This window comes from Chelon labrosus (genome assembly GCF_963514085.1).
Source record: "Chelon labrosus genome assembly, chromosome: 20".
In the NCBI taxonomy this organism is placed as follows: domain Eukaryota; kingdom Metazoa; phylum Chordata; class Actinopteri; order Mugiliformes; family Mugilidae; genus Chelon; species Chelon labrosus.
The window spans coordinates 21,131,760-21,159,713 of record NC_140353.1 but is presented as its reverse complement, the minus strand read 5'-3'; the positions used below and the strand labels follow the sequence as shown (position 1 = coordinate 21,159,713).

Genomic DNA, 27,954 nt, shown 5'->3' with positions numbered 1-27,954 from the left:
AGCCCTATCATTAATTTTGCATTTGCTGCCCATTCTCCTTGGAAGCTCTCACATGACTGATTCTCAACTCATTTGTGTTCTCTTCTTGTCAATGTCAAATTGAACTGCATATCTAATTTAATACGGCTGTTGCTGTACCTTACATGGCACATAAAGCATGGAAGACCTCTATAAATTACCAATTTCTGTGATGAAAACTTTGCCTTTTGACGTAAACTGCTAGGCTATTACGAAGATGAAAGGCATGGGGGGGAGAGATCACATGGCTCCTTAATTATGACCCAAATTCAATTACTTTGCAACCTCATACATTGCGGGGCCACAGGAAAACACTCCAATCGAGTGACACCACTTATGATTAAAACATGTTCACTTTTCAAATGCTGCCATTGGAGCCTTGAGCTTGGATGAAATGGACGATGGCTCAAAACTGCAGGACAGTCACCTTTCCGGCCTGACTAATCTACCCTATCAAGTGTCGTCAGACTACATCACATGCTGTCTAGTTAACAGGCACATGTTCAAAAGAATTCCGTTATTCTCCCTACTACAAACACATTAGCCAGACCGGCAGATGCTACAGCTGTCAAACATGAAAGCAAAAACAACATGTTAGCTGACGTGCTTGCACTGTTTAGTGGGAAGTAAAAGAGGACTTTAGGGAGTTAAATAAGTCTGCATTCTGCAAACATACTACTGGCAACTGTATTTTGTAAGAGAAGAAGATGGGGAAAGTCACTTCAGTGGTGTCTACACCTTTCCTTCAAGGTATGAACAAACCTTGGAGATGCGTTAGACCAGTAAGGAGACAAATGGCAAGATATTTCCTGTCCTAAGGACATGAGATACTGTGATGTCAGCAGTGTTGTTATTTTGTCACACACTGAGAAAAACCAAACCTATATCGGACGCGACCAAAGGAGCTTTCGCAGGAACCTTTTCATAGTTTTCATTTTTGGAGGAACAATCCATCGTGCTCACACTGCAGGAACTGAGAACATCCATCTTTTGTCAATGCTACTATAAGGAATGTATACTTTCTGTGCACAAGAAGAGATGGTGATGTTAGTATGAAGTCAATGGTTTAGAAGTAAGTGTACCGTGATTGAGAAATGCTACTAAGAAACCCAGGAAAAAAATCCCTCGAGGGTACGTCATAACCTCAGACTATTCAGAGAACACTGAGAATAAAAAGAGGAGATTATGTTCAAGACTCTCAAATCTCTTACAATGATGCGAGACATTTTTGGTGTGTGACCTGTTAAGACAACATCTATGAAAAAAAAAAAAGTTCAGTTTGTAGAAGCCTAGGAGTTAACCGCATCCCATAATCTGCCAGAAAATTGACAATGATTAGAGGAAAGTATGAAAACCTACCATCCGTTAGGTTTTTTAGGTTTCTCTTCTGTTAATGTGTGTCCCTGAGTGCTGCACGTGGCTGCCCACTGCTCCGAGTGTGCTCACTAGCTCGTGTGTGCGCACAAAATGGATCAATTAAATGCTGGAACTAATTTCCACGCATGTCAGGATATGGTGAATATATGCATACATATGGCAGAAATGCTCACTTGCGGATTGAGATCTTTAAATTAATTTTTGAATTATAATTTTAACAGATGGCTCCCAAAATCTATACAAATTCTGCACGTCTCTGCTGATGGCGGTCTCAATTAAACGCGCTTACCAGCATTTGGAAGTGCAGACCGTTCACAAAACCTCAATGCATGAGCGTTTCAAGAGAACATGAAAGTCAACAGAAGATGTTTGATCTATGTTTGATGTCTTATATTTTAGGTTGTATTTTATGTATAGCACTTTGTGTCAGCCACAGCTGTTTTAAAGGGCTTTATAAATAAAGTTGAGTTGAGTTGAGTTGAGAATTTTAAGTATACTACAGTGTAAGATGGGAACTGCACAGCATTTCTGTCATGTTCATGTTTTCTTTATGTGGAAGCTCAAATTGGGCTGCCTATTTATTGTGTATTAAAAGGGAATATGTAAGTGGTATTTACTTGAAACCTAAGGCCTGGGGTTGTATAAATAGGATATTTTCCATGTAGAAATAGGAAGCTCAAGGGAGTGGGTGTTTGGCTCAGAGCTTTGGAAAGCAGCAATCAATGTGAATGCGATATGAATTTGTTTTAGTGAGGAATGCTGGTTAAACCAGACATGATTAGCAGCAGGGGCTTCAAGTGTTAGAGATTCATCTGCTGCATTACCTGCTGCACCCGACTCAACCTCTCACATCATCCACAAAACATGCACTAACCCCTTGTAGCCATGGTTAAGTATGCGCTGATCGAGAAACGTAATGTGCTTTGTCTTACTGAAGGCAACATTTACAAAAACAATCCAAGTTTCATGAGCTACAATTTAGCTGTAAAATAATTATACACACAGTGCATACCCTCATTTTACAGCACATGCCATGCTGTGAAATGCAATTACACGCACAATTCTTAGATTTTGAGTGAAATCATTTCAACTGCAGATGTCAGGTCAACTATTTACATGGGGTGTGATTTAATGCGGCCTGGTGTTTACAAGTGCCACTGCATTTAACTGGAAAAGCTATGTGACATGAGCAGAAGAGATGAATACATCATGCGTTTCTTTTACAATTTTTCTTCTGATCGATTTGTGAAAAACTACTCTTCTGCAAACTGATTGAAATAGACATTGTTGTGAAGCTGTTTACTTTGAAAGAGGCGTTTCTAGGTTTTACATTGATCACAACAGGAATGTTAGGCTGCTTGTAAACGTACCAATATACAAGTCATAGTAGCTCTTGTTTAGGGGCTTTTTTCTTAGACAGAGCAGCTGATTGATAAAAGTGAAACATTTTCACTTTAAAAACAAGCCTCCAAAAACATGAACAATTACGGCCCAGGACAATACAATCAAAATGGCTTTCTAAGAAAAAGAAAAAAAAAAAAAAACAAGAACCATTTTCTAAGCAACAGACAAAACAATGCAGAGTATTGAAACCTTGGTTGCAACTTGATTGAGCATTGTTTGTTGCACACAGACTGTATTCTCCATGAAGAATCACTGAGCCACAACCATGTAGAACAAATCCATGATCAAATTTCTGCTTGCTCCTCTGAGGGTAACCTTATGTTTTATGCACAAATCCCTATTATCATTTACATCTTTCATAGGAAAATGACTGAAGGGTTCCATCAAGATTCTTTTATGCATTTCATGAAAATACAGTTAATTACAGAGTAAAGGCTGACTCCCAGAGCGCAACAGTTTTGCAGTTATTAATAAATAACTATATTTAGAGCTCATATTTTGTGCTACATAAATGAAACTCATTGAGCTTGTGCCAGTGAAGTGACAGTGCCTTTTTTTTGCCTGTGACCATTCAAGCTTGCCATGAATGGGAGGGCTTATCTAATTCGGACAGTGCGGGGCAATTTTGTTGTCCAAAATTTTTCTTGCATCACTGCCTTCGCAGATTACATCCTAGTACAGATGCTAGGTTTAAACATTTGATTTTCTCAATTTGACCGTCATCACAAACTCCCTGCTCTGAAATCTCATGGATACGTTTCTTTCATGGAGGTTTGTATATTTCTAATAACTTCAACCATTACATGCACATTAAAACGCCCGAGCACAGTGTGTATTGACTTATATTAATGTGTTATTCTTCAGTCATACCAGGCATCTTGTATAAGGCGTAATCTCTCGGGTGATTAAATCTCTGCTGCCAGTCTGAAGGCTGCAGTACCAGTATGTTTGTTCCAATTACAGAATCTAATTTGGGGGATGTGCTGCATATTACCAAAACAGTGCCCAATTACGCTCACCTCATGCGGGTGCTATGATTAAATTTTGTGCAACGAGAGGCTTCTGCTTGGTGACGTCTCTCTCTTTCTAAAAGGAAAGGCTTACAGCAGAGATAGACCTCTGGCTGTGATGAAAACGTTTTTTTTGGCAACCAACTTTCATGGAATATATTTTATGATGTTACAGACACTATAGTATGAGTACAGAGTTAATAGCTGGTGTCTAAGCACTGATCTCGTTGCTCCATGCAACGGACAGTAAAGCTCAGCACAGTGGTCACAGAGTAACATTACAAGGGACACAGGCTGAGGACATTCATATCGGGATAGTCTAGAACTGATTAAAAGCTTTGTAGCTGTATGCCTCCACTGACCAGTCAGGCTACAGTTTACTGTACACATCTATGTCCAGACTCATTCATTATATGTAGTGAAGTGGTATGGCATGTATGATGCCAGTGAATAATTGTCAGTGAGAAACATGCAGTAGACCTTTAACAGAGGAGTACAGAGGACTGATAGAGAGCTTTGTCACATGGTGCAACCATGGTGCAATGACCAACAACTGAAGCTCAATATCAGCAGCCGTGGTGTGGCTGTCATCCAAGGCTCTCGCTGTGAAGTAAAGAGAGTGCACACTCCTGGGTGTGAAATTGACACATAACTAGCTTATGAATTATGACTATCAAAAACACATTTTGTGAGGTGACACTGACGTGAAGCTTTGAACATCATATTCGAATCAGACCCTGCTTGTCAAATATCATCAACTTCTCCAAAGGTATTCCTGCTATGTGGACGTGCAAATGCGTGGAAAACCCCACAACATAAAGCTTCTGTCGGTGGCTGTTGTCGCAGAGGCATAGATTTTATTTTTGTTTTGTTTTGCAATTAAAATTATAGTTGCTTCTCACTAATAAGGGTATATTAAACAAAAAAAAGGCTTAACTCTGGCTGCAATGCGATTGTGTTTCCGTCTGATTTTGTACATCAGACTGTAGAGTTTAGTGTCATTTTACTGCAGTTATATTCTCTGGAAGTCTACAGAAATGTTATTTTATGAGATTGCAGATGTTTCTCTCTTCATTTTAAATCAAGTGTACAGTTGAAATAAATATTTCTGTTTTGTATCACTCGTTGTGTTTGTCTTGTTTTTATGTTAAGAAGATAAGTGAGCCTTTAAATCTCCTCTGTAAAGGCATTACAAGACATAGGCAGTCCTCACTTTAGATGAACTCACAAAATAGTTCACTAACAATCAATAAATGTTTTGCTTTAATTAACCATTTGTTACAGTGAGAATACACGTTTATAACCCATTTATTAACACACTGGATGGGGAGATGCAATTTTAATTTCTGTTAACAGTGGTATGCCAGCTAACATTAACCTAGAGGGCGAGAAGATTTACCGTGACTTGACACCATCGGCTGCTCCATGTTTTCTAAGACTTGTTTATGTCATTGGATATTGTGAGTATAGACAAAATCATCCAGATTTTACATCCTAAATATCAATCACATTTGTAATTGGGATGGCCCCTATGGGTCTGCCAGCAGTTCAGGAGGTTTAAGAGCACATCTATAAAACTTTACATTGCCAGATAGTGTGGACTGAATGGATTTCTCTTCTGATTGCTGTGAGGGGTTTGGGATTAATTGGCCAGAAACGTCCATAATTGAAGCCCAGCATAAAACATCCATTCATACCGGATGATTCCGAATGTATGTATAATGCCAATATAAGAAGTTGGCTGCTTAAAAAGCTACTTCTTTCAATAGTGAACATTAGCTTCACTACTATATAACGACATTATGGTGGCTGTATAAACCAAACTGTATATCATTTATAGATATTGTTTCTGAATGTAACCGATAAAGAACAATCTAACAGCCATATTCTGGTCCACGGGTCGTGGTCACATTTTTGCGTGCATGACAGAGCCAAATATAAATCTAACCATATCAGAGTTTTACAGATAAAACAAACAATTAGTTATAGACAAACTATACACATTATTCAGTTAACTTTTATCTTCCAAATTAAAATTGTTGGCGCATATCACTGCACACAGAAAACATGTAGACGGTGCTTCAGACACAAGAATTCATAACAAAAAAATAAAAAATAAAAAATGAAATCCTCTCCTGTTGGCAGCATATCTGAAGTTTATAACTACACTTTTGTGCACATCTTTGAAGTGTATTACCTTGCCAGGGATTGTGGGGAGCATTGTAAAAAAAAAAAAAACGCATCTGGTATTGACATTGTAATGAAATGGATTATGTTGCACAAATATACTGGTTGGTTTATCTGCTCCAGAAAGTTGTTTTTGGTCATGCCATAGACATGTTTTAGTATGAGCACTGAATAGAACTAAATAGAACTGCACCAATGACGCACATTGCCTACAAGTGGCAATGAGCAAAACATGAAATTATTCAGTTAACGTTTTATTTTATTTTTCAAGGTCAGATATGGGAGTGTATGATTGAATGTGGCAGCATTTCGTGCTTCTCACAGCCTAATAAAAATGACTCAACATCTATTTTCCGGGCAGGCGGAGGCTGCACTAGTCATTCAGCACTAGCCGTGTCTGTAAGAGCCATTTCCATCACAGGGTAGGCAGAGAGCTGCTCTGGCTGCTAAAGTCTCACAAAGAAGATTGTTCATGCGCAATTATTTTCGGATAGTTTTGTATATGTGTGAAAAGGCACATGGCGAATGCACTGAACTATGACGCACTTTTATGCTTATGGTGCTTTGGGTGATACTCACACATCCTTCACTCCTTCAAGTTCACTAACAAGATAACACTGATATCATCTCAAATAGTTCAGATTCTGTTTGAAGAATGCCTTCAACCCCTAATTAAAGGCAGGGTCAACAAAGAAAGAGAACATCTTTAGTAATGCTCAGGCTACACGGTAATCAAAGGAAGGACTGGCTTTATTGAATATGTTTGGTGCACAGACACAAGCCAACTCAGTCAACCTTGTACAACATTTTAAAACATTTTTGTAGTTGTATTGTATTTCAGGGCTATTTAGTAGAAGCAACAGTCATCCTTTCATAGAACAGCTTTTTTACAAACACTTTTACAAATTTGCTCTTGGACAACCACCCACCTTCTCAAACAATTCAAAGCATGAGTAGAATGAAATCTATCTGTGCTAATATCTTAGTTTCCATTTGTCTACCTTATATTCAATAAACAGAAGATTTAAAAGAATTATCTTTATAATACATAAAATATTTGAGGAAATGTCATCGTTTGTGTGGAATATTAAACTGATGAGCCTCAGATTGACCTTCCACAATCAAGTTTTTCACTTTCATTGCCATCACAGAGTTAGGGAGATAAAGAGGTGGTTTGATTTCCAACTTTAATAGTTTTGATCGACTACATGATGAAATTAGGCAATATACAGTAGAGTTCCTAATAGGGGTTGTACCGACAAGTCGACTTTATTGCTGTGTTGCTTTAAGCAGGAAGTTGACTAGTTGCCGGTCACGTGACAGTAACAACACGGTCGCCTCTGAGAAGGTAGGTGAGGAGACTAGTAGGTCATTGCAGCAATGACCCACTGGTCACTAAAGATGAAGTCCATTCTACCTTGACATGCAGAATATGTAAGTCAGTCCTGAAATACAACAAATGTACTACTGCAATGCAGGCTTATGTGAAAAGGCATCTGCTAACACTAGCAGAGGAACGGTCCAAATCCTCTTGACAGCAGTCAATTAACAATTTCACCAAACGTCCTGCACATCAACAATTTGTTGGTGAATTTCATTGTCTAAAGTTACTAGACCTTTAGCTGCTATACATGGAAAAGGCTTCAGAGATATACCGCATTTTTTATTTATTTTTTTATCCCGGCTCCATTATATTATCTTACAACACACTGTGAAGTACTATTAAACGCTACTGACGGTGCCAAATTATATAGGCTTTACATATTCCGTTGTGTTGTATTAGTTGACATTGTTGCTGTGGTTGTAGAACGTGTTTCTTTATTTCTTTCTTTATTTTTTGTTGCCGGGAGAGAGCTGTATATAGCTGCATTACCTTGCAGAAAAGCCTCTGTAGCTTATTTTGTGCGAGACGCTACAATATTCATTCTGGTCAAGAATATAGATTTCATTGTTGCAAAGCATTACTTTCTTTTTATGTGTGACTTCATCGTCATCGTCGAGTCGATGTCAACTTGACTTTCACCACATAGTCGTTCAACCCGTTTTTTTTCCAAATGCAGCTTCATCCTTGACAGTTTCATGCTTTTATGCACCAACAATCAATGTGAGAAAATCCATACTGCATGTAGCGGTGCCATACTTGTATTTTGACATGCTCAGTTAGCTATGAAGACAAACTTTGTGCACCTTCCTCTAAGCTGTGAAATGGCAGGTGCCAATTAGCATTACAGGGCATTATTGCCACCTACTGTTAAGGAGTGTGAATAGACGGCACCCTTCTGCATAAAAACAAATCTCCTTCAAATTAAAATCACATGATTTCTTTCTTAACATTTTAATTTTTTTTTGCCCTGGCTACTGAAAACAGGTCCATGGCCCACCAAGTGAGAATGTGTTAAAGAAAAGAAACAGGACTCAGTGTAGTGTAAAGAATGATTTGCTGAATTTCTCCAAATGATCAACAGAAAAATCAAACATCATTTTTGTCTAACACGACACTGTAAATAGCAATCATGAACACCAAAGTCTGCTGCGTTCCTTCAAATCAGCCGCTGTGTTTGCAGCCCGTTTCATTCACACAGAACGAAACCTCTGTCATTCAAATGCAATGAAACTGGGCCAGGGTGACTGACATGTAGCATAGCGAAAAAAGAGATCCTTGTTGTCACTAGGCAGTGAGAACACTTTGCCATGAAAACTTTATGTAACTAGGCGAAAGATGAAAGGAATAACAACTCTATTTTGCTATACCTTTTGTCATTACAAACAGCTGCTCAGACAGTTTGTCTCTAATTTGCCTGGTGTGCTTGCAAGACTAGAGAGAATCTAAGTTTAACCCCTGCACTGTTATCTTTTCTCATCATTAAAGTGTACAAACTGTGTGTGCATGCCAGTATGTGATTTGTGATGACTAGATGGAATTTTATGTTGAGAAATGTAATGTTTCCTTAAGCTTAAAAAGCATTTCTTTTCAAAAAGGAACTTTATCTTTAGTGTCTTTCTGAAACAACTCTCATAGCTGAGAGAAATTCTTGGAACATTTAGAGCTGCTTTGCTGAAGTGTTTCCACTCAAAAGCAGGAGACATAGCGGTCTAACTGCAAAATGGATGCTGTTGAGCTTTGAATACCTTCTTTGTGGTGATGAAATTATGTTTGTCTTCTTTAAACTTTAGAATTCATAAGAAAAATCAGTTAATCACTTAGTAATATTTAGCCTGTAAAACAGCATACTTTGCCTCTGAGCTGTCAGCTGGGTCATCACATCACCTTGGTTCCAAGAATGGATAACAGGAACCGTGTGGTACAAGTGTTAAAGACTTCTTAAGGCTCGGCTATCTAACAAAATAGAGCTTAACGAAAAAGTGGAAAATCCAGTATTTTTGAAATTTGGGCCATGCCAGAGATGAGGATGGAGTCTAATCCCACTCCTCTGAGTCTTACGGAAATAACACTAAACCAGTGAAGTGTTTCTTTAATGAAACACTGTGATGCATTTCTTATGAACTGACTTTATAAAACAGATGCTCTGTATGTCAAATATCATATCAACAGCACACAATTATGGACTACCATGTATCTTAGTTGTCGTGACACTCACATCTATCTTTAGCTTAAGTCTCAGCCCAAGCTGGAGCTTGCTTTTCCCATCTGGGCTCTGCAGACGTCTGATTGAGTCAGTTGGTGGGCACCAGAAAACACATGGCTCTCTTCAGAGACTGCCCTTCATACTGTTTTTACATTCTACCCCAGTGCTACGGGAACACTCAAGCATAGTTTAGCAGTAAGGACTTGAAACCCATAAAACATGCTCAGTCCTAGAGAAGATTTATCATCAGGTTCCCTCTCTGCTGCTGCCAGTAGTAGATTACATGTCAAAAGTGGCACAGTGAGCAGATATTTCAGCCAATAAGTATGGGTGGAGGGAGAGTAGGATTCGTCTCGAGAGCGATATTGCTCAGTCTCTCTATGAGGCAGGCTCAGGCTGACCCTTGATCCTATTGTTCTTAAGAGTGATGGCTGATCATAAACCTGCCTGACATCAGTGAGGTGAAATGTAGCAACAGAGGAGGCAAAACAGATTACAGGCCTGAGGTATGAAATACTCAGAATGGAATCTTCTCTCAGTCTGTGCACATAACTGCAGAGGTGGTTTCCATCTTGTACAGTTGCACAGAGGTTATGAGCCAATGGCAAGAAAAGATCTGAATGACATACAAATCACAGCAGACTGCGTTTGATTTGATGGAAAGCCATTTCTCCCCGAGGCTAAGAATAAGTATTCAGACTGGGCTGATGCATGATTAAAAGAAACAATAAAACTACAGCAAAATTAATTTCCAGAGACATACAGTATAAAAGCACTGGGCCGTATCAAGATGGACGCCTTCTTCACCTGGATCAATAGAAAGGCTCTTGCACACAAGCCTTAATATAAGCTAAACAATGTCTCTTCAAAGCTGCACATTAGTCATTAAAATGAAAATTCCTCTGTTGGTTAGAGCATGCTGTAGATTAAGTATATCAACTGAGGTAATAGTATGTGTGCTGTTGCATGTTCTAACAAATACTTCAGAAGATGAAACAGAGCTGCCCCGTTTCATCAAACATTCAATAAAGAGCGGTCTTAACATTTTTTATATAGAAGAGCCTATGAAGCATTTGATTTCAAAGTAGGAGGCCAAAACTGGAGTAAAAGTAGAAGTATACAGCCAGCTGTAAGACTTATCTGCTAACTTATAAACAAGTCTGAGGGTCACATACTTTGGTATTGGGAGGGAGTTTTCAGTCAAAGTGGATTCAAATGTTAAATGTTGCTAACTTACAGATGACCAGCACAGTAAGGGCAGAGACTATGCATCCTGTATAAACAGCCTGCTCCCAACATCCCAACCTTATGAGCTTCTTAAAAACATCATACACAATGGAGGTGCAGTGCTTACAATTCTTCAACTGGCTCTGTTTTGGGAGCACTGACAAGGCTGCAGTTGTTTATTCTCTTCTCCTGTGGAAATCCTTTGGCTTGTCACTTATCATCAAAGGTAGAGGGCTCCGTGCACAAATGATCTCTGAGAAGCTGTGCTGACTCATGCATTTGATGTGTAGTGACAAGACTGCAGCTCTAGTATTTCTTTGGGTCCCTGAAGCTCTCATGGATACCTCCAGGCTGTCACTTCCCATTGAGTAAGGAGGGACTCATGACCATATGATCTTCATGTGAACCAGTGTTTCTTCTGTCATGACACTTAAGTTGTTGTTTTTTTTCTTTCTCCAGTTGTTCAACAGGTGGCAACTTTCAACATACATTTGCCTCTGAATGAGAGCACACACAGGAAACAACTACCAGTGGTGGGGTGAGTAGACATAGGCTTTTAATGAAATTTGGTGATAGCCAAAAGTTGACAAGTACCATGTTAAACTAATCACAACTTTGGAGTGAGGTGATGATTGAGGGGTGATGTTGTTAATGGTATTTTCTTTACCGATCAGTGACATTAAGAAGAGCTAGCTACATCCATACACTAGAAATACTTTTATGTTCTGCTTGTTTCACTCTGAAACATTTAAGGTATGAAATATACAAGAAGGTTATGTAGGGCAACCATAGCCTGGAACGTCCCCAAGGAACAAGCTGTCAGCTACAAATCATTGGGCGATGAACAAAATGCTTTATTTGTGGACGAGGCCGAACAGCTTAATTGTATACTGGAAGACTGCACTCTTATTTAAAATGACTGTTATGTCAACATAAATGTGCTGTAACACACATTTACCAAAAATGAGACAATGAATTCATCCTTTGTCACTGGGTGTCTGACAAAAACAGTCTGTAGAGAAATATAAAAACATTTAACACTTTTCAAACAGCGAAAGACAAAGTGTGAACCAGTCTAAACGTGGTGCAGGTGGCTCAGTGCTATTCAAACTACAAAAGAGACACTAGTTCTAACATCTTTGTTCTGGTAAAACGATAAAAATCAAAGGGATCATCTCATGCCCAAGAGGCAAAGCAAACACTGATGAAACACTTCATGAGCTAAAACCAAGAATTTCTGAACAAAGGATCCCATTAGAGAAAACTCCTATGTGCTGGCTAACACATTAAAACACGCAAAGAGGGATGGAAGCTTTGAAAAACACTTTCTAAAGGAGGGAGGCTTTAAGGATTTGTAACGACTACTACTTTGAGTCATTTCTGTCACACCGTACATGTTGATGAAGAACGATTTCATTATTGTCAGGTGTACACTAGCATATTGTTATAGCAGTTGTGTTCAGAGGTTGCCGGTATATGTCCAGATTCTTAAAAATTTAATTATTATTGGAATGACACCAGTTTGCATTTTTGTGAGTTATTTAAACTGAAAACTGAACTGTTAGCAGTGAGACAGCTTCAAACCATTCTTATGCCACTGCCATGGCCCAGAGAATCATCAAATATAATTTTATAGTATGCATTAATCTGCAGATTGCTTGCATCTGTTCTTGCAACCCAGAATGTGACTGTGTTAATGGCTGGGCTTTTTTAAAAAAATGCACTTTCATGTAACATTAACAACATCTGAAATACTGTCTTTTAAAGACTTTAAATATTGCATGTTCTTCCCAACATCCCATTAAAACCGATGGTACTTTACCTGAAAATATGCCGATAATTTGTCACATTTATTCCATATATTTATTAACTCATCAGACTAATGTGTTTCAGCATAAGCCTTCATTCAGACTGCTAATGAAGCCTGTTTGTTCGTTTTGGCAGCGCACCAGGCCGCAAGGTCATCCAGAGTGGCCTAACAACCATAAATTCTTCATCTATTTATGTGGAGATTCCTACTTCTCTTTCAGTATTCTAGAGATTAGAATTGGCTTTAACTTCATGCTGTTAAGGTTAAAATGAATGTTATACGGATCAAAATGTGTCTTTCTTTTAATCCTAAAACAACCAGTATGATGTATTAGCTTATCAGTGACAGCAGGCAACACTCTGATCATGACAATCTCTTCCTGTTGTGTAACTCCATTGTCTGGCACTTAACCAAACAGACCTGTCTTACTATTGTCTGAATTTATGCACATAATAATCAGTTTTTCATGTCACTGCTGTTTGAGGATTACATTGGAGCTCTCTAAAACAAAATATTCCTCACAATCTTTGATATCTTAAAACAGACTTTCTTAATCGTTCTGGCTTCGGGACCTACCGCCACCCCTTAATGACAAGCAATGACCCAATTCGAGGAACATTTTCAACTTCTTAAACTTATTTAATAAATGTCATATGAGGTGGCACTAGAAAATGAGGCAGCTACAGTTTGCAGCTTTTTAGTGGTGTTTGGAACTGAGCTGGGAGATCCCATTCCAACCACAAGTATGTTGTGGTGCTACATTTAGGTTTAATAAACTTGGCACAGCACAGCACTCTATTCCTTCTCAGACCATGTCAAACTGAACCACTTATGTGGCAGAAGTAACATGACTACCTTTATTTGACTATATTACATTGTCTTCAGTGGCAGTGGCTGTTATTATTAAAGCTTGTGTTGACCAGCAAAACTCAGATGTGCTGGTGTCAGATTATGTTACTACATAGAATTGGCTGGCATTTTGGTAACAACATAGGGGGAAATAGTCTCCAAATTGATGAAATGAATGCATCATATTTGTACTATCTTCTACGAGGACAATCCAGTTTAGCATTTTTCCCCAAGGACATTCCACAATTACTGTTTCTCATACACACACTTCTAGTATAAAGTCACAGAAACCAACGTGATGGTTTCTTGGAGTGAATAAAGGGTTTCTTGTTATTCTACATTGACATTTACCCTCCTGCATCACTGTTGAAACATTAAAATTGCTCATCTTTGTCCTCGCACGTCCCTCATCAATGTACCACAATAGCTGCTCAGATCTTTTCACGGCTGAATGAGCAGCCTGGATCCATCACTGACCATCAGTCTCTCTCCTCACTCAATCTTTTGCTCAGTATCCATCCATGCATCTCTCCATCTTTCTCCACCTCGCCCCTACTCCACTATCTATCCCACATCTCTTCAGTTCCATTCTCTCTATTAAAAGCCATACCCACTATTCTGTGCTGCTGTACAGCGATGTAATCCAAGTTACATCAGCATGGCAATCAATCATGCATCTTGTCCTGCCGCCTTTCACTCTCCTGAAGTGCGACTGACATGTGAGCCGTCAACTTAGTGTCATTCACACAGACCCCTACAGAGACGAAGGTCTGGAGGCACAGTCAGCGCCTGACAACAATTCATTTTGCTCTGAGAAACTCCCATGTTTGCTCCCATGCAGAGACTAAAAATCATTACGCCAGGTTTCCTAATAAACCAATCAGAAGGGGGATAATGAAACTTATGCTTACTCCTAGCAATGCTTTTATGTGTGGATATATATTTAACAACTGAAAATGCATTAAATATAGTGAAGTTATTTTTAAAGGGTACATGGTATTAACAATAAAGCCTTCAATTACTGGGTCAATCTATGCAGGAAGGTAAGATTTCACAAGCCGAGCCACATAATGACATCCTGATGAACAGCTAACAGGATGTTACATAAGCCAACAGTCTGGTTGCTGCATTATTGATTGGAAAAGTTCACTGTCTAAATTCAAGCCCAGCAGCTATGTAACTAAATCTGTGGGACCAGTTTCATAGAAATAACACATGAATTGACAGGATTTCTATAGTGCGTGCATATCAAGAGAACATCAAAATTTGTTTTTATTTTCACAGAAATAGTAGCCAGCTGTTAATGAATGCATGCATGCTGCTGCTGTGGCACTGACTAGGGCTTTGCTAAAAGTTTGTATGGTCTATCATTTTTAAGTATGGCAGGTTGGGGCTGGGGAGAAGCTATGTATAGAATCTGAATAAGTACTGAAGGACACTGTGCATGCCCATATGGTAGACTCAATCAAAAGGCAACCATCCCCAAATGGGAGCAATTTACAGAATGAATATCACGCTGTATTGGAGAAGACTCAACGCTAGTGATAGACTGATCATGAACTTATTAGTACAACTGAAAAACTAAGTCAAGTGAGAAGCAGGGTTATTCTTCTTCTTGCAGCCCCTGCTGGCACTTCAGTACTGGCTTAATTTTTCAAATGCGAAGGATATATGTACTTCTTTATGTGGTCTATGTATATTAATAAACGAGTAAACAGCTGTGATGAAACATACTGCTGACAAGTCAGAGCACTCAACTGCCACTGACTGTCTGTTTTAAGAGACGTTTCCTAGGAAGGAGCTGTATTGCAACAAACTGTAGCAACAAACATGGACTGTATATAAAGATGGATGAACCCTCTGTGACTTTACCCATAAGTTTCCTGAAGAGCGATTTTCTTTTTTTTCCCTCGTTTTTTTTTTTTTTTTAACTAGGTTTGGCAGCTCCAGCGATCGTCACCTTGGAAGTGCCAGACTTCTCCTGACTAAGAAAACGGGCAAAGAAGTGGAGTGTGACTGGAGCTGAGGCAGACGGGTGATGCCTAGACAGACAGCTAGTAACCTGCGAGAGAACCCACCTGTCACTCAAAGCAGTCATGCACTTAATTCTGCATAATTTTGACATGTATATTTATGCTCCACAGCTGGGCATCTTAACATGGAGGTCTATGACAATTAGCTCATTTTTGAAGCCAGCTTCAAGAGCCCATTCAAGGAACTGCAATGTCTGGCAAGTCTATGACATGATTTTAGGCTTCGGCTGTAAAAAGTAACACAACTAAACCATTCTGAGCTCCGTGAAGCAAAGTTATTCTCTATGTACAATAACTAGCTAGTGGTTCTTGGGGAGTAGTTTGGGGGTTTTAAATGCTAGCTCAAGGCAAAGCAACTCAGACGGGGAGACAGAAGAGAATCGAACCAGTGATTTTACGGTCCCAAATCTGCTTCTCTACTCTTCCACAGTTCCCACTATTATTTCAACTCCAAAGATGCAGCAATACATGCATTGCAAATAAAAGCCTTTATACTTACTGTACTAGCGACATACTATACTCCATGTTGGGAAGCTTTGATAACTATTGTTTTTCTTACCCCGAAGTCCCACCTTATGACCTAAATTTGCTGTGACCCCTTCCAGTGGATGTGCATACAAGCAGCGAGTGTTGCTTGTTAAAACCTGCGGAGACCACGTTAAATTGAAATGGCATTTCTGTTGCATTGGCAAGCAAGTTTTATATATAGTGCTGAAAATATAATTTCTGTCCAATTATGGTCCAGCTACAGGGGAAAGAACCACAAGAAAAATGTAAGACCATTACTTTGTACTGTTATGTAATGGCCAAGGAATTTCAGGTTATTTTCAAACAGTTGCTCAAGGTGTAAAAAGTGTTTGTCCATGAGGGTCCCTTGAGATGTGAGGAGCGTCTCTGCATTCAAAATACGGCAACAACAAATCTGAGAATATTAATCTGAACAAGCTATTAAGTTCAATTACAGTCTTGGTGTTGTGAGACGTTCATTCATTCACATGAACACGTTGTATGTGTGCTTGCCCAGTTACAGGTTTGTTATAAGTTTTCCATCGCTGGTTTTTCTGATAGAATAAACTTTGGTATGTAAAACTGAGACAATGCTGTGAAGAGCTGGTGCAGCTTGTGTGCAATTTCTTGTTGTCTTGGATCTGTGTGCTGGTGGAAGGCTGCTAATGGCATATGTTGCCGCCTGTCAGTTTCTTTTGTTAATACCAGGAGCTGCCAAAGTCAAAAATTGTACAATTTTTAAATCGAACACATTTGAGCTCAAGTAATCACATCTAAAAAAGCAATAGTACAAAGGGAATTGGTTCAGCTCCAATTATTCCTCTTCCTCAGAGTGCTAAAATGGATGTAATACATTATTGAGTGCAGGGTCCAATAGTTAAAATAGATTGGGGAACAGACGGGGGTGCTTAATATCAGTGCACCACAGCCTGTCATGGTGAGAGCCACTGTGAACAGGTGCAAAGTGCAGCTGTACACATATTACACAAATAACATTAAACACATCTTGATAAGCAGTAAATAAGTGTAATAATACACTGGAGCAGAATATAGAATTTACATGTTACTAAGCAGAAATCATTACTGAAGGATTAGTAAAAAAAAACAAGTGGGTTAGTGTAGTAATACTGTAAGATTAATATTACAAACAAAACAGATCGGATGCTTCTCAACAGCAATGTGAGAAATCTACCCAACTTGGCACTTTGAAAATGTGTGAGCAAAACAGGAGTGATGCTCTCACTGACGCACTTTGACAAAGGCCCATTCATTCTCATACAGAGAAACAGCAACTACAGTGGAAGTTGTTAGGCATGTTCAGACCTCTGAGAACAACGTTGAAACAAAGCATTGCAGATTGCCGACCAGACTGTGTTAGCTGTCATTGCACTGAAAATTCCCTCTGAGTTATTGGACATATCCATGATAATGGTCAGGCTGACCCATGGCTGACCTGAAGCAGACATGTTAGTTTGTAATGTCTGGACAATAGATTTCCATAATGTGTTTTGTGTGTAGGTTTGAGCTTATCATTTCTAAATTCTAAAATTATGGGCTTCAAAAATCTGCCACTCCTTTTACTATTTAAAAGTATTGCTGGCGCAGCAACGTACTCCACTGGAAGTCAATCATGACATGGACAACTGCCAGAAACCACTGGGGATACAAAGCTTTGAATAAAGAAAAATTCCACTGATCCTGATTTTGGCTCAGATGATTGACTTTATATAAAGATGAACCAACCGTGCTTGATGTTATGCCTAAAATTCCTAAAAAGCGGCGATGAGATGTGGTCACCATCTTGGCAACGACTCCATCTAAGTCCTGGCTAATTAAAAAAATAGACAAAGTGGTGGAGAGTGAGTGGAGCTGAAGCAGGCAGGTGATGCCTAAGCAGACAGCAGCCATGCCCTTATTTATGCACAACTTTAAGCTTTAAAGCAACACTAAAGAGTTTTTAGTACCTTAAAATAATGTTTCAAAAATAGTTTCAGTGATTTATCACCTCAAAACCGGGTGAAAGCCAATTCTGTATTCGCTTTGCGGCCCTCTATTGGCTGTAACCGCACTATGTAACTTTGCTTCGTCGGGTAGCGTTTTTGTAGTTCTAAAAAGACTACAAATTTGACCTGCTTTACGGCAACGCGGCTACAAAATCCGGTAGGTTGAGGCTCAAATCAGTGAGAGAGTGAATCAGATCAGTGAGAGAACACTCAGCAGGTGTGTGGAAGATACCAGCTAGATAGTTTTTAAATTGTCATCATGACAAGAGCCTGCAAAGAAAAGGAGGAGTGTATTGTCCGAGGAGGCGAAGAAAAGAAAACGAGAGCATGATAAAGAAAGAGCTAAAACGGGAGTGAATATCGGACCGGCTCATACTCGATGGCGACTTGGCTTTGCTGCTGCTGGACTTGTAAGTAATACCGGTAATATTTTTTTCAAACAGTGTGCATCGGTGTACAATACATTGTCAATTATTTTATCGGCTCATCTTAGCTAAGGCGTTAGCTATTGTGCTAATATGTAACTATCGCTAAGCTAAATATCGCTGTAACTATCACTGCAAGCTAAGACAATAACTGCAAAAATAACCCCAAATGTTTGATCGTTCCCAAAGTTGTTGATTCTTAGTTCACAACGGTCTCTGAAACTTTTTTCAACAACATTCACAAGATTTTCACAGACAATGCAAATGGCTATTACATGCTAAACTGTTAGGCAATACGTTTCTTTATTTTTCATCCTTATGTAAACCTATCTGGCTATTGCTAATCTGCCGTTTCAAATTTACAGTTTCACACAGAAATAAAAATAGCAAGCAATGTCATTATTTTGTTTTACTTCATTCTAATGTTGCAATACATCATACTTTCGTAAAATCATGCAACCTACTCTACCTTGTCACTGGACATCCTTCGATATCGTTGATTGTTTCCAAAGCCGGTTCTGCATAAACAAATAACGTGCCTGCGACAGTAGGATGCAGTCGGCTTACTTATTTACGACGGAAGTAATGGACAATTACACTTCCAACCAGTAGGGGGACCGAAGAGGAAAACTTCTTTAGTGCTGCTTTAATGGAATATAACAGGAACTGTTTGGTTCACATCCCATGATCTAAAAGCTCGACGAAGTAAATATAAGAATAAGAATAAGAAAACCTTTATTTGTCACACAATGGGGAAATTGCAGTTTGCAACAGCATGCAGAAATGGCAGAGATAGAATAGATAATAGACATATTGCACAGACTGGTGTTATTACACCATAAGGTGTAATAATATTGCACATATTAGGAGTGCTCGTTGTGGAGCCTAACAGCAGCAGGAAGGAAAGACCTTCTGTATCTTTCCTTCACACATGGAGGGTGAAGCAGTCCGTCACTGAAGCTGCTCCTCAGTCCTGTCAGGTCACCATGCAGGGTGTGGGACTCATTGTCCAGCATGGAGGACAGTTTAGCCAGAACTCTCCTGTCACCCACCTCCCTCACTGAGTCAAGAGGGCAGCCCAGGACAGAGCTGGACTTCCTGATGATCTTATCCAGCTTCTTCCTCTCCCTCTCTGTGATGCCACTGTTCCAGCAGACCACTCCACACAAGATGGCTGATGCCACTACAGAGTCAAAGAAGGTCTTCTGGAGTGCCCCTTTCACTCCAAAAGACCTCATTCTCCTCAGAAGGTGGAGCCTGCTCTGTCCCTTCCTGTAGAGTGCGTCCGTGTGGTGAGTCCAGTGCAGTTTGGTGTTAAGATGAACACCCAGGTACCTCACTGGTGAGGGGAGGGTAGAACAGCATCTACAAAAATCCACCACCATCTCTTTGGTTTTCCCCGCATTGATAAGAAGGTGGTTTCGCTGACACCAGTCCACAAAGTTCCCCGTCAGTCCTCTGTACTCTGCGTCGTCATCATCTCGGGTGAGGCCGACAATCGCAGAGTCATCAGAGAACTTCAGCAGTACACAGCTGTCGCTGTTGTGTCTGACGTCTGCTGTGTAGAGGGTGAAAAGAAAGGGGGCCAGGACAGTCCCCTGGGGGGAATAATTAACACTGGAGATGTTGCACCTATTACTGCAACTTCATCCTCTTTATCTTGTCATAAATCATGCTGTGCTATTTTACTTGAATTCCAAAGTTTTACATTGTTGAGTGCAGAGATCCATTCAATGCTGTTGTACATTTCTAAACATCATTAGAACAACTACCCAGTGTGAACAAAATGGTAGATTTTGGCTGGAAGCACAATACAGACGTCCTGATGCATAGGAACATCTAGATGTCATCAGTATGACGTTTAGAGAAATCCTTTTCACTTCTCTTACAGCTTATTCACAAGGATAAGATATTTATCTTGAAGAATAGAAAGTCTACACAGGGGTGGTAAATCTGCACAAATGTGTCTGTCGGCGTTACACGCTGATGAAAAACTCCTGGAGCAGCATTACAGATGGGATGCCAGTCAATAGCAATTTGTTACTCCTGCAGTGTCAGTCCGACTTTTCCTTAACAAACTCAAACAAGGGCAGTTCCAATTACTGAAAACTGAATTAAAATCAAAACAGCTTATATGTCATATTGTCAAAAAGATATCACAGATTCCAAACTGTCTACTATAGCACACGGGCTACAGAAATACAGATATTTTAGTAGGTATTGTGTCCTTCAGGCATTTGCATACAGTTTGTACTGTGGTTGTTTCAGCTTTACAGGTATCAGCTGTTTTGTTGCCTTATATTTCTGGAATGTACTTAACTTTCTGCACAGAGAGGAAACTTCTTCCATCTTCCAGATTTTTGTGCTGTTTAAGTGTTTAAAGATACCTGTAAACATATTATTGGGATGGACATGTAATAGTAGTGTTTACAAATGGTTGTGTTATTACTATTTTCTTAATTAACTAGATGTTTGGAAACTATGCCCTGACTTATAACTGGGAAAGCAGTGTGGATTACCATTGACAAATATGTACTGTAGAGCCTACACAGAAAATTAACTGGGAAATTATTTATAATTGATATGAAATAAACTATAAAATGGATCAGCAGTTAAATTCCCAATTTACTGATCTTTTTTCTAACTCCCTGTGGTCTCTGTCATTTGTACCAGATTTTATATACACTATTCAAATGGATTTTACTCCTGCTCTTGATTTGTAGCCTCAAGGCATAATAAACCAAATGCTGATGGTCAGTGCTGGGCCTGCAAACCTTTCCATTTACATAAAGGAAAACAATATGTGCAAAACCACAAAACCATCAGCTTATTACTGAACAAGAATTGCTCTCCTAAATGTAGAACAGATTCTAGAGATTCATATCTTGTATATCACATAATTAGTGCAGAGGAAACACAGACTGGTGACAGCGTAAAAGAAAATCCAACACGTGTCTTAGCAAGGTTTTGCTCCACCTCAGTGCAGACTGGCGTAGATTCTACAAGTCTGAAAATCTACTGGATAGACAAAACTATTTGTGCAAAAGATATTCTCTTATTTGTTGTTTTGATGACCGTGAGCCTGCCCATGGACCCAGTGGAACCAGATGTCTCACTGGGCTGAGATGTGGTGACTGTGAAGGCTGCAGAATATGACTCACATCATTTTCATACTCATCAATCCATTCAGTGACCCCTCATGCTCTATGGATACGGAACTGTCGTCCTGGAATAGACTGCTCCCATCATGATAGAAATGTTTCTTCATAGGATAAAGGTGATCACTCAAAATGACTTCATATTGATCTGCATTGACCCTTAAGGGAACAAGTGGACCCGCAGTGTAACAGTCACCAGATCACCTCTCTGCAGGGATCAGTCACTCATGCTCACAACATTCTCTTGGCGGCCACAAATGCACCTATTGAGATGATGATGAAAGATGACTTTTCTGACCATATATTTCCTTTTCCCTTCATCTCTTTAGACCAGTGCCTATGGTTTTTGCATCGCTGAACAAATGTGTCTACATCTTTGTGATGAGGGGTTCATACACCTGAACTAGGGCTGCAACAACGAATCGATAAAATCGATAAAATTCGATTATTAAAAGAGTTGGCAACGAATTTCATTATCGATTCGTGTCGCACGATTATTATGCCACGGAGATGTTTGTTGTATAAAAAAAAGTTGAGTTGAGCACGGAGCGGTAGTAGAGGAAAGACCATCGGAGAGACCGTTGTTTTGAAACATGGCTGAGGAAGAGAAATCAGTACAACCTAAGTCATCCAAGGTGCAGTACGCCGAAATTAAACTACAAATGAGACCTGGAAGTGGAATCCAGTGTTCAGCCTGGTTTGTAATGTGTTGCTGCACCGGGTATGGTACGGTCATACGGCGCAGGCGCAGCGGGGAGATTTTTTTTGTCACGTAGCATTTGTTAGCGATATGTATTTATGCCTTTTGGATTCGAGACTTCTCCTGTCACATGGACCTCGTTGTCAACTTGGGAAATGGGCAAGATGTAAGTTTAATGATTGCAGGCTTTGTAACGTGAAATTGGAGAGAAGCTTAGCCACGTTTGCTAGTAGTATGCTTCAACATGAAGTAGCAAGGCGTCTCACGGCATATTACAAAATATAATAACAGATAATAAAACGCTCGTGGCTTGTAGCCTTCACCAGCGTCCACATTAGGGAGATGGAGGAAGTAAAAAAAAAGAGACGAATGCAACAAGAGTGACACCTGCTGAACTAAGCGATGAAAACAAAGGAGGCGCCGCCGTGTGGCGTAAACTGGTACTGCCCCATGTAAAACACTGGCTGTCACAGCTTGAATGAAGTGATTTCGTTGATTAGCTGAAACATGCTGAACAATCCTTATGAGGCGAACTGCAGACTCTACCGATTTTTTTAAAATGATTGAATGAATAATTTTTGAAATGATTACTTTAACAGCTCAGAGATGTTCAAGGAGCAACCTGTTTATGCACTTTCTGCTCTGTGAGCTCTGTTTTTGAATAAAGGGTTGGAAATTAATGCTTTTTTTTTTGTCCGATTCATCGATTAATCGAAAAAATAATCGACAGATTAATCGATTATTAAAATAATCGTTAGTTGCAGCCCTAACCTGAACCCAACTATAATAGGCTTCCATATAACTGATGATGCATCGTTGACAGTCTGGTCATGTTCTCCATTGACATTCTCAGTCACCTGAGGAACAGTTGCGCTCGTGTCTCAATACTGAACAAGCATTGTGGTATGTATGAGCAGAATTTCTGACTCTATTAACTTATGGTTTTCCATAGATCTAAATGCAGAAGCCATTGGGCTGTCACTGCCATTTGTGTCTCACACATGAACTCTCTCTGAAAGCCACAGATCTTTTCCTCCAATTACCTTGATGTCCTGCTCAGCATCTTGTCCTACATTTAGGTGCCTGGACTCATTGAATTCACTCATCAAATAATAAAGCAGTGCAGTAGGCTAGTGTAAAGGCTTCCATCTGCTGCCTGATAATGTAGATGCTGTGCAGGATGAACATTTTTTCTGCGTTAACTAAAGTACTTGTGGCAGCTTGACCTTTAGAGTCAGACTGATGCTCACAACGGTTTCACCTGTGATGATCCCCCGCAAACCTCACTGCCTGAATACTGAGCAAGCTTCAAAAGAGTATTTCATGAGTTACAAAGGCATCCGCCAAGGGAGATATCCAGATGCCAAATATGGCTCAGAGGACAGGTGCATCTGCTTCGCTGAAGCACCGTGTAAGTAAACAAAGCAATGACAAAGAGAGTGGGAGGAGGGAGGAAACGCCAGGAAGGCACACAGTGGGTAGAAATAGGGGACAGAGGAGCAGCAGGGTTTTGTGTGGCATCCAGAGGTTCTGTAGATTGAAAGGATCGCCAGGGAAAGAAAAATGTATGTTCATTGAGGCGCAGCTGTTGCTAAGGATTTAACTTCCTTCAGGCAACCTCGACAAATGAGGAATGGTCAAAAGCAAGGAGCTGTATGGCTTTGAAAGAGGTAAGCATGTGAGAACACCAACATGGTGACTCTAAGATAGCGTCAGAGATGGTGGATGAAGAATACGATTGAAACTGTTTAGTGAATAGAACATCATCTGTGATCCCAAAGGAATCTCCAGACTCTCTGGACTACACAAATGAACAGTGAAAGGTCTCTTGGCCCCGTAATGAATGAGGAGAGGAGGATTCTCTTGCCAGAGTCTGCGTCTGAGGCTTTTTGTTGACCAGACCTGTCGGCTCCTAATGATGAAAAAGGTGGCAGGTGTGTGTGTGCAAATTGTACATGATGAGGTTTCCGTCTCTTGAAACATCTCCGTCAGTGGAATTACACATCCTGGTAATCCAATTGAGGTAGCTACACAGACAACTCAGACAAAAAACAGTATTTACTACAGGAGTCATTATGTGTCAGAGGCTGCAAAGGGGTCCATTTATCTTGTGCTAGGCAGCACCTTGTACTGATATTTAGACTCCTGCTGCTTCAAATCAACTTAATCTCGTTTTAGATCCTGTGATTGCAGACAAAGCTGGTTATTCCACTATGTTTATTCCCATCTGCCAGAAGGAATGGAGGAAAAGCTTGCTGTGAAGTTACACCATGGATTCGCATCGACTCACACCCCCGACCCAGTGTTAACAAAAGAAAAAATATATATTTGCTTGGGTTCAAGCTCCTTCTCAGGGCTGATCCTGCTAGCCTGGGGCACACTGTGTTTTGAGATCTTCTAAAGGTTGTATGCATCCAACAGTTAAAGGTAAACACCAGTGCGACTAAGGTATTTGGAGGAGGGGAGCAGGTGAATTCATGATAAAACCTTGTTTCTGCAGGTTTGCTTTTTTTTGTGGCAACTTTGCCTCCAGGCCCCTTCAGTTATCTGTATTTCCTTTTAGGCAGAAATTAATCAGAAAGGACTTTTTAATTTAAATGTTTTCTGTAAAATGTTAATTGTTATGCCTATAAATAAAAGAATAGAGCATTGCTGACAGCTTGATTTTTAAATTCATAACAAGTCTTGTTAACAAGCCTTTCTTAAATTCACTGAAAATACAACACAAGTACAAAAACAAGACTACCTCCTCTCTTACAATCACAAAACAGGCTTTAACCATTCAGTTGGACTCCCTGGAACAGGTCTGCTCACATAACGAGTTCTCTCTTTATAAATTATTTCTATACCTACTTTGTTACTGTGTTTCATCTGATTTGACAGGACAAGTAATACCGGCTGTTTCCTAAAAGTAGGTTTCAGCTAACATTAGCCCGTACACAATACTATGCAAAGGAAATTGAGATCTGCATTGACAGCGGCAGAGATTAAACACGGCATATGCATTTTTGTTTTGCTCCATACCATTATGAAGGGGAATTCATGTAATAAATTGTACTTTCAAAGGAGATGCCATGCTTTCATCTTCAAGAAAATAGGCCCCTGGGGCTGATAGTTGATCGAGGGTTAAAATGAAGACAGGGGGAGGTCTGTAAAGGTACACAGTGGGGTGCGTATGTGTGGTGAAGAGGGCAATAGAGGAAATGGAGGCTTATGTAAAAGCCACATGGGAGTATAGGTAGCAGCATGGTTCTTCCTAAGCCAATGTATGCCTCTCATGTTATCACTACCTTCAGAGACACGGACGGAAACCAGAAATTAGCCGTTACTTCCATCACAGAAAACAGAGGTATAGACTGGAAAATCCTGGCAGGTCGTTTTAAAGGCCAGTGTGCAGGACATAGTGGAGTTGAGTTTTCAGATTGGAAACAACAGAATCATCTCCCTTTTTAAGGGTGTAGGAGAACATACTACTCAGATTGAAAGATCCCTCCTGAAAGACAGTGTTAGGTTTGTCCGTTCTCAACTACTGTAGAAACATGGTGATGTTTACCTGTGTACCTTTACAGACCTCCCCCTGTACTCATTTTAACATGGGGGTCTCCGTGGAAGAACACTTCCTTCTTCTGTAGATATGGAGGGCTCATTCTAAACCAACAAATCACAGAGATTTGTAATACACTAATGAAAACATAAGTATGAACAAAACATTCTATGTCCCTAAAACCTACATATTGGATTTTATATAGACCAAAACATGAACCATCAAAGAATCACATGCTACAGAAACAATCCTGAAGGTGTACATTAAAACAGTTAATGCATATGTCTCTAAACTCCTTAACCCACTATAAATAAGTAAGAATGCTGAAAGGTAAAAGAGTAGCACACACTCAGAGCTCCAGGTAAATCTCAACGAGAAATAATTGTAGCCGATGGCAGCGTTGACTCCAACATGCAATTCAAATGTCAATGCAAATGTAAGATATATGACTGCAAAAGTGAAACTGAATAAAGCTGGATTATTATTTGCTTTGCAGCAAGGTATCAGCAGAGTCTAGTTTGTATTCATGGTCAACTTTAAGTTTAGACTTTTCATGGCCTTGAAGTTTCACTTTCGTCATCTGTCTGGCAGCATCATTCAAGTGACAGTTTGGTTTTACAAAGCAATCGACATCAAAGAAACACCGGAGTGAAATGATCTTTCTTCACTCTGAAATTTTAATGATCCCTATGAACCCAACTCGAAGGGTGACATAATAATACAGCTCTTGACTCTGGAAAGGTGCTGTAATTACTGGGAAATGACACCGAGGCAGAAAGCTCTTTGTAGTTAACGTGGAGTAAAAGACTAAAGGCAAGTGGAGGGAGACTGGGAGCCTGGTTTAGCCACCGGAACACAATAAATACTGGATGCCTGACACATGGAAGCCTAAGAGTGAGAGGTGTTCTTCTTTTTCTATGCACTTTAATGATGACAAGTAAATTTGTAGAAAACAAGACAGCCATTAAACAATGTCAGTATACATCACTACACATTAAGTTTGGCAATAGGCTGATGGAAAGGGCAAAAACCAAAAACATTTCCCATAGCAACAAAAGTTTTATTGATTGCTTATGGAATAATGGGAACAGCTGTTTAAGTTTTTACCTTAATGTATTTGGTCTGTTGCGTGCATTGAATCATTGCTTTTTCTTTTCTTTTTTTTGTCTTTGTCTCTAGACAATACCATTTGACACAAAAGAATTACAATTTGCCAACTAAGAAAATCCTGAAGTATTAAACTGGTACGTTTTTCCACTCGTAATGGTAAAGGTGACTAGGTTTGATTCATAATTTGTCTTCTGCTTCTTTGAGGTTTTGTTTTCTCTTAAGTTCGCAACATCTCTATCTACTCTTTTTATTACAGCCATGCATAACGACGACACGTCACAGCCTAGTTTATTCTTCAAACTGGTTGACAGAAAAGCAATTCATTCACAGTCTTTAGGTTTGAAAAGTTTAATTCAAAATCACTTGAATTATATGGAAACGGTGCTACTGTCAAGTTCATATGTTTTCTTTGAAATAACTAAAACTAAACATGAACATCTAAAATCAGCTAAAAACACAGAAATCATCTGGAGGGCAGAGTAATCTTAGGCTACCATTCCAAGTAATTTTCTTTTTTCTATTATGGGTTTATCGATAGATCTTTGAATAAACATTGTCAAGAATTTTTTTTTATCTGAACTGCATTAATCAATAGTTGGGCAGAATTGTACTTTTCTGTATTTAAAGTCCCCCACAAAATGAATCAATCATTTCATGCCCACTGAAGTTGCATTTGGAGGTGGTGTGAGACACATTTGACCACACATCATTATATCATAAATAATTGCTTGAAAATAAATAAACCCTGTATGGGATGTCTGCTCAATAGAAATTGGAGCCTTTTAAAAAATATTCTGTCCTTGTAGCTGTTAACCAACTAAATAATAAATAAACCTAGGCAAGAACTAACAAATGAATGAATTGAACATCGAGTACACTGGGTGTAATTCCATCATTAAATATTAATGTGATTATGTTGATGTATGCAAAGCAGTCATGTGGAGATTTTCTCCGCAATGTCCAGTGTCTTTGTTTAATTTTACTACCATACCTTTATTTAACTTA

At 39.5% G+C, this 27,954-nt stretch overlaps 1 protein-coding gene across 1 annotated transcript in view; it reads right to left on the bottom strand.

Moving 5' to 3' along the window:
• Positions 1-27,954, bottom strand: part of alk (ALK receptor tyrosine kinase) — a gene marked incomplete at its 5' end in the record, with an annotated part of 329,164 nt that overhangs the window by 76,387 nt on the left and 224,823 nt on the right. The gene's annotated exons all lie outside the window — the stretch shown is intronic.